The sequence below is a fragment of the Empidonax traillii genome, unplaced genomic scaffold (assembly GCF_003031625.1).
Source record: "Empidonax traillii isolate 1590-97213 ecotype Southwest subspecies unplaced genomic scaffold, ASM303162v1 scaffold841:size302398, whole genome shotgun sequence".
NCBI lineage: Eukaryota > Metazoa > Chordata > Aves > Passeriformes > Tyrannidae > Empidonax > Empidonax traillii.
In genome coordinates, this window is record NW_020956034.1 from 159,161 (window position 1) to 168,063 (window position 8,903).

General features: G+C 40.1%; 1 protein-coding gene across 1 annotated transcript in view; it reads right to left on the reverse strand.

The window, feature by feature from the left end:
• LOC114066980 (pinopsin-like) overlaps nucleotides 1–8,903 on the reverse strand; it is a 77,598-nt gene that overhangs the window by 46,818 nt on the left and 21,877 nt on the right. The window lies entirely within an intron of this gene.

Below are 8,903 nucleotides of genomic sequence, written 5' to 3' on the forward strand. Positions count from 1 at the left end.
ATTTATCTGATATTGGAAGACTTTTATACTTGAGAGATAGTCATCTTCTAGTCAGGTTTTCAGCTTTATCTGTTTTAGTATTACCCAAGGTAAATCGATTTTCTACCTGAGCTAATAAAATGGTGAAAGATTCTCTTGATAAGACCTATTCAATTTTTAACATCCATGAGCATTTTCAAATATTGCATCACCTTTTATACGTGCAAAAATAGCTGTATATTCAAGATTGGGAGCCCCATAATGAAAGAAGCTTTTACTTCTTTTGCTCTGCCCCATGAGCCAGCTGTACCTTCAGTTATAACCACTCATATATGGAAACATCAGACAACCACATCATGGCTGTGATATGGTAGGTTGTAACTTTATTTACAATTATATCACATCTAAAATAATCAGTCTAAACAGTGAATTAGATTAATATTGAGCCCTAGGTGTCATAAATCAGTCTTCCAGAAGAAGACTTAAAAATCTGGGTTGTAGGACATTTCCATTCTCTTTTTCAAGGTCCAGGATCCCAACCCCCTCTACAAAACTTTATGGTTTTCCATGGCAGGTTCTTAGTCATTACTCAATTGAATGGCTTTTGCTATTTCCTATTATTCTCCTTGCTATTTCCTATTCTTCTCCTTGAAGCTTCCTTACAGTTCTTGGAGACACAACACTGCATAACACTTCCAGGATTTATAAGAGAAGGAACTTGTTAGAAGACATTTAAAACCATCTTTTTCAATGGTTCCCAGTCCCCTTCTTTTGGTCCTGTAAAATGAAAAACCTGAATAGATCTATGTCAGTCCAGCTTCTTCCAGGACTATTTTCTCAATCTTTGCTATTAGCAACCACGAACTATACAGTAGCACTGAGACATGTAGCCTGCCAAAATTTTGAGTGGTACCCACTCCCACAAATCTGTTAAGAGAAAAGGTCATCTTCAGGGGAATCCACAGCTGTAATCCATTTTCCCCATTTAACTGTCAGCTTCTCCTGTAGCTCCTTCCCATGCATGGAATGGAGGTGAGTCAGACTCCCCAGGGAATAGCACTACTCTATCCTGGACCTGGGCAAAACATCCCACACACACACCCACACAGGGCACAGTGGGATATTCTCCTCAAGGCACAGCATTTCGCTCCTCTTTTCCTTACAGTCCAGGGACTCTGTTTCAGAGTCAGCTTGATACAGGCACAGCTATTTCTGTCATCCTGACAACAATTTGCAATTACTTTGTGCAGAGTTGCGTGTGGCAAAGGACCAAGGGGAAAGCAAGCACTGCTTGCTGCAATAGGATACTTTATTTCTCAGGGGAAGAGAAGGCAAAAGGGTGTGAGGAAAAGGCACCTTTAGAAGAAGAAAACATCTTTCTTGTTACAAGAGTCTACTAAATTATTTTCTATACAGTACTGGGAAGTCAGTCCTAAAAAGTAGATACATTTACAGCTGTAACAGCTGCACTAAATTAAACTGAAAAACTGACCCATTTTAAGGCTTAGCTATTTTAGAGGCAGCAGAGACATTCTGATCGTCCCTCATCTAATCTGATTTCCTACATAACACTACTCTTGAAAGCCCTTGGACTCAAGAACAAAGAATCTACTGCTTTCTTCTTGCTCTAAGCACACACTTATTTATCTTTACTTTCTTAGCAATGCCTCTTTCCCGTGCTTTTATCTGCTTGACTAAAAAGCTTCTCGCTATCAAAAACATTTAGCTCATGTAGGTACCTAAGGCAAAAATCCAGATTTTATATTTGAAACTTAGGCCTCAGTAAGATGATATAGATCTGCTTCTGTATTTTAGATCAGACAATCATGGTCTAAGAGCAAACTGTCTTGGGAACAAGAAATCTCTCTCTTCCCAGCTCAGTGCTCTACAGAAATGACCTATTGTAATTGCTGCACCTCTGATGGCAACTGAGGCCACATTTTCCCTACTTTGATGAGATGCACTTTTGTTGAGAACACCCGACACTCCTGCATGTGCAGTGTTGCCTAGAAAACCCAGATGGGGTATTCAAGCTTCCCTAGCTCAGGGCCCTGCTTCCTGGATGGCTGTTTTCACCATTGGGCTCTCTGGTCAAGCGTGGCTGACAGTTCTGCCCACTCATCCCTGTGGCTGTTCTCCTGCCCAGCAGCTTCTCCTGGTGCATATTGCCAGGATTTATGGCATTCGTTTAGACTTCCTCTTATTTTCACCTATTGCCTAATACAAGGAAGATGCTGAGCTTTTCTCATGATTGTATTTATGATGGATGACTTTACGGAGCAGATCTGAGGCCAACTGACTATGAATGCAGGATTAATTGCTTTGGGATGCAAAAAAGATGTGTCTTAGACTGGCATAGAATTAATGCTCAGATATTGAATTAGGATTGTGGTGATGTCAGTGAAGAATAAATCAAATATCACTCAGACAAAACAACAAAAGCTAACTTTAAATTATAGAAAACAATTTTTCTTCTCTATACAGAAGAAAATTAGAGACTCTTGATTGCACATCTTGGCAGAAGCCAATTCATCTTCACTCACCTTTTATTATTGAGCTCCACTGACATAACACAAACTATACTTTTCTCTGAGGACAAGAACTGTGATACGTGGAATCCCAGACCACAAAAGTTCAGAAAAAGAATCCAATATTTTTCTTTTTGGCACAATAAGACTTCAAGGCCTGGACTTTTTAATAGCACTAAAAATAATATCACTGTGAATAGACTTCTAATACTTTCAAGACAAAAAGGGAAAACGAGGAACACACTGAAAAGGTAGTTCATAAACGTTAATAAAAGAATTCAGCATTCTGCACATGGTTTAATTTCCTAAGGCCAGCTAACTTTTTAGAAAAATTACAATTACTTTCAAAGAATAGAACAGGTGCTTTGAAAGACAAAAAGGGATGAAATTAAGAGCCTAAAGCAAAATAAAAATTAAACACGTAGCTTTTTCCAACAGTGAGACACATTCAGCTGAATTGCCTGCAATGAAAACATCTATTACCCAGGTGAGGAAGAAATGGGAATAACAGAGGTCATGGCAACCCTCTCAGTCTACTTTTTGTGGCCTTGTGCAGCATATACAAAGCCACAAAACATACCCTGACCCTCTATACCACAACACTGCAGGTCCATCCAACCTTGCTGATGGAGGGCCTTTCACCTTAACGCAGAAGCCAAGACTGTTCAAAACCAAACTAGGATGCACATCAAGAAATAACCTTGTTCCAATGTTGTTGCAGATCAGCTCTAATATCCCTAATTGGTAAGAATACCCTCAACCTTTTAATTAAAACAAAGAAACGACCCCCCCAAAAAACCACACCTTTTTTTTTTAATCTCACTTTTTTTATTGGTTTAATAACTGAATCCTAGAAATAGACCACTATCATTTGATCACTTATAATGGATACATGGGCCTAATTTGATGGACTGAAACAACATAATTTAATAACACAGGCAAAACCAGGTTTTATGTTTTAGTTTGACACTGCCTGGAAGTAAAAAACAGACATCAGGTGTGTAACAGTGAATAGGCTGCCAGCAAAAAAATTATGATTGCCTTGTCCTTTATATGCTTTTCAATATCACCCAGTATAATCCTTTCCATAACTTTTCCAGGTGCTGATTTTAGACTAATAGGCTTATAGTTTCCTTGGTCCTCCCTCATGCCCTTCTTGTAATCTAGTTTGGCTAAAGTAGAATAAAGCTTCTCACTTTTCGTCATGCCTCCTAGCTTTGCCTCTCAGAGTTTTCTTAATGCCATGTGCATTTAGCTGTTGTGACCTTTGCCAGAAATCCTGCAGTTATATGATTCTCTATTTCATGCCCTATATATTTCAGTCAGAGGAATTAGTGAGAATCTCAGCTTTAAAACAAAAACCAATTAAATACTTTAGAATTCTCTCTGAGGAAAAGAGTTGAATGCAATCTCCATGCTCTTAATAACCAGAAATAAAAAAAAAAAAGTAAGTTATTAAAAGAAGAAAATAATTATAATTTTAATCATAATGCTTTATGCCAACATTTCATTCTTATTGTGCAGTAACATTTATGACTGTATAGACTGTATATATTAATTTCACATGAATAATTTTTTCTAAAATTGCAATAAAATTAGGTTCATGAATTGCAAATCTAAATAGAATCTGATTCCAACAAATATTGTAGGGCTTCAAGCTGGTACCTAGCCAAATAAATCCACAGGAGTCAATCACAGTGAGAAATGTAATTTGCTCCCTAAACATTTCATGCATATATAGGAACAAAGATGAGGTTCTCACTGAACTGTACTGAAAGATGACAAAAAATCCCCTGCAGATTTCATTACAGGAATAGATAATTATTCAAAAGTTAACCATGGAAATAGATGACTTTGAGACAAGTTGGATGTGGGGCATGAGGCTTTTCTACACAGCAATTACTTGCAGGGAGTAGAGTGCAAGAAATTAAATTTCAAGTCATAAAACAGGACAGGCATCTATTTATAGGACTATTATCTGAGACGCTACCTATTATTTACTTTATTTAAAGATCTGTACATTTCTCCCTGGCAGGACAGCACAGAGTATGCTGTGAAAGGCACAGCAAATTGTTGTGCTTTGTTCCCATGAGTCCAAGCTAAAAGTGTTACATTTTCTTATCAGTTTTTGCTGATTTATGCTGCTCACTGATGAGGTAATTGGAAAGGGGACACAGCTCACCCATGGTCTGCAGGTTGCAAAAAACTGAGAATCACAGAGATTCAGCCTACACTGGGTCAGTGTTTTGATTACTAACAGGTATATTTGTCCTCTTAAATCTCCTGAAGGTCATTATCCTAGATCATGGTTAGAGTTCTGGAGCATCATGGTTGTATGATGTAATGTATACCCTGCCCTATTATTAAGGACCAGGGGCAACGAAAAGAAGCCGCAAGTAACCTTAGGCAGACTGAGCTTGGAGGAATGTAATAGCACCTTCTTCAGCAAGTAACTAATGCAGCAAAACTAAATCTTGCAAAAACCCAAGATAGATTTACCACATCCAGTCTCCATGCAGGTTGATTTTACCCACTCACGGGCATTCTCTCACAGCTTTCATTCACTCACACTCTCATACCCACAAACCCACAAGTGCAAAGGTCTGTGCTGAGGAGGTCTGTCCAGCATCTTTTTTGTGCAACAGAGAGAACACCAGACCCCAGCTTTCAGTTTGTCACACCCCTTGCTTACTGCTATCTCCCCAGCAAAAAAGCTGGGGGTTTTGGATAAAGTCTTATACACTTTCAGAGTGAAATCATCCACTGTTTACAAATCCTGCCCTTACAAACCTTGTATGTCTCAGGTGAGACTGCTGCTCCCTGTCTGCATTTCTTCATCTGGAAAACACATTTGCCTGGGACGCACTCACCTGCACACTTTCATGGTGAGCTATCAGGGAAAGAAATGGCAAGTGTACCATGCTGTACCCTTGATGTCATGCTCCTCTCAGTAGGGTGCAGGATCCTCCACCGATGAGTTGTCACACTCTGTTCTTATCAGCACACAGTCCTTCAGGCTTGCCCAAGTCAAAATATGCGCTAGGTTTTACTGCTGGGAACAGCATTCTTCATTACTGGCACAGGCTGTTCTCACTCTTCTTTTGTGATGTGTTCAGGTGATTACACACCTTTTGCTTCATGGATCATCTGTACCAACCTTGGCAACTCCACAGCAAGTCCATGCCTGTCCCAGTACCACTGTAGCCCATGGCCAGCCCAAACCCAGCTGCCGAGACCGAGAGAGGGCAAAATGCAGCTGACGCTGGTGCAAGGCAGGGGAACAGAGTGTGCCTGGCTGTTCTGCTGCTGGCAGCAGGATGGTGCCAGCTGAGCACCCCTCATGTGAATCAGACCATCTGCGGGCCACAGACAAAATGCAGAGGGGAAGTCAAGGGGATAATAAGTACTGGAGTTCCCACACAGCACCTACAGGACTCTGTGCTAACCCCAGAGGGGCCTGCCAGAGGCAGAGGTTGGACCAAGAGCAAGTCCAGACATCACTGCTTAAATGTGTTGCTGAAGGAAAACGGTGATATTTCATACATTTCTGAGACTCCATTCACATATGTGTGTGCATGTAACACCTATTCCTGTGAGGCAGCTTTAACGTAACATCCTGGGAAGAACATCACACATCTGGAAGTAGAAGAGGAGCGTGAGCCAGCAGCTGGCAGGCTGGGACTCACCAAAAGTTGCATCTTTGCCTGTGCAGTCAGGCCACTGTGCAGTGATGAACAGTGAACTCGGAGAGGCAGCAAGCAAGTGCACAATGCTGTAAGGGCATTAGCAGGGATGGAGGAAGCATGCTCTGGTCTCCACTAACAAATGCTCTGTTGGTCAACACCTAACACAAGCAATAGGTAGGTTTCTCAGAAACACTATGTCCCCTAACACAATTATGTTCCCTTCCTTCTAGTCTCTCAGTTTTCAGCTCCTAAATCTGCTGTTCCATTAGCTGGATAATATGCTAAAAAGCTCTGTGGCAATATGAGATAGAGATAAGATGTAGGTGTACCCCAAGTTGGGAATACTGGGGAATCCTGTGCTGAAGTATTCTGCTGTTTCTTCTTGACAACATCTTTGATTGTGCTTGTCCAAGGACTTGAATGTAAACAGAGACTAAGAAACAGCACTAAGAAACAGCCCTCTTCAAATGAAGACTCTTAATACCTCAATTTTAAGGTTTCAAGTTTAATTCCAGGTGGTGATACTGAATGGTATTACATAAATATGTTATTGAGTTATACAAAACTAGTTTGATCAGTGACTCAGGGCTGTTTTCAAGGGAAATAACTTTCCTGAATTTAAATGAGAACATTTCTGTTAGTTCTCTGCAGAAATAAAACACCCACATTTCTGTTAATTCTCTGCAGAAATAAAACACTCCACACATGTAAATGAAACATAAACAATTTAAGCAAATTAAAACTCATGACCTTTCCAACATATTTGTACTTCTAAATCTTCTTAGAAGTCTTTCTGAAAACATATCCTACCATATGTGTCCATCAGGGACTGTGCATGAAATACAATTTGAAGATCTAGTCTTCACAAGAGAAGTTTTGAAGAAGCAAGAGGTAAAAAAACCCAACAATCCCTTTTGCCAATGGTTGCTTAATGTTCAGGAGAAATTTTATTAACTCTGGGCCAAACTACCTTCCCTAACAACTACCACAGCATCAAAGACTTTATGTGGGTGCACACAGAGCAATCCATTCTATCCTCAGTTTAATTTCCATTTGTTATGTATGAGTTAATGTTAATACTCATAAGTAAAACCAGTGGGCTCTGTTTCCCTTAAAGTCAATGCTTTTCTTCCACAAAAATACAGTGATCACCACTTATATAGTTGCTGCCATCAGAGACTGCATTGCAGGTGAGTATATAAGAATACTATAATGATAAAAGCAGAAACTTTCAAGAGCTGAATCACTGATTTGTTGACCTTTCTCACAGCACGTGCACTTTAGTGCATCAAAAACTATTCAGTCGCAGCACCACAGAGGAAGAAAGAACAAAATCATTAATTCTTAAAAAAAAAAAAATTTTTTTTTTTTTTGCTTTCTAGCTCTTAGTCTCCTAACATACATTTCATTGCTATGGTGAAGACAGGGAAAACCTATGTCATATACAGTCTCCAGTGAGATTCTGCATCATTTCTTGCATGATACAGGGATTGCCAAAAAGTGGCAGTGAGAATGTTGACAGCCCTGCAAAATAGGCAGCCCAAAATGAAACAAATTAAGTTATATTAATAGAACACAGTTAAACTAGCTAGTAACTTTTACAGCCACTAAGGCTACTGAGAAGGTAACATCAAAGGAGCAAATGTAAGAGAGAAACAAGTGAGAGATTGTGAATATGGGTGTGGTGGTTTTAATCTAGGCCTTCCCTGGTTACCAGTTTGTAACCAAGGAAGGGGTAGTGTTCCCAGTATTCCATACGATATTTACGTAAATCGTAGTATAAATAAGAAGGGAGGAGCGGCCTTCATTCTTCTTCTCTTCCGTCGAAGTTTGGGAACAGTGGGTCCCTGCATTAGTCTCGCTTATCTAAGGCTGAGGCCTGCAGCATCCACTGCCCTGCCACGTGAAGACTTGGAGAGTGCTGGCCGTGTGTGTGTGTCAATCCTGTTTCTTTCTAAGGGATGTGGTGAGATTTGTTTTACTAGTTATTTTACTAGTTCTCGGGTTTGATTGCACATATCTATTCGGTGTCCCTTTTTGTTTCCTTTTGTCCCTTTTTCCCCTTTCCCTATCCCTTCGGGGGGGTGTTTGGATTCCCATTTGCTGTGTACATAGCATCTTAACTGTAATATACATAAAATATATTTTTTTTATAACTAGCTTGATTTTCAGGTTCTTCAATTTGCATAGTTTTTTTCCTTTGCCCTGGGGGAAGTAGAAAGGGGGGAAGAGAGGGGCTGCTACTGGGGGATTGAGCATTTGGCAGGGAGCCAAGTCCGAGCCATCACAATGGGATTTCACAAAAATATTATTATCAAAGGTTTCGGTTTTTGTGGAGGGTGGTTGGGGTTTTTGGGTGGGTTTCTTCTTCCATTTTTTGAGATGAGAAACACAAACGAATATTCAGAAGGGATGTAAACAGGTCTGAAGTGGCAGACATATGTGGCTACTGTTCCATCCTTGCTAACCCCCAGAATATTATCCGCTTTTTCCTTTCCCCTCCCAAATAGAGGAGCTCATATTTTATGAGCTGCCAGCAGATTTTGGCAGAAGACCCACTTTTCCAGAGTTAAAAAGAAAGCCTGCTGAACCTAGAAGACGTTTTAGAGTTAAGATGAATAGACCCAAAGGGAGCACTGGTCTTGGTGGACAATCAACCAGCCTGACTTGCCTGAAATTTACAGCTCAGTATCTACACTTCAGTGAATAA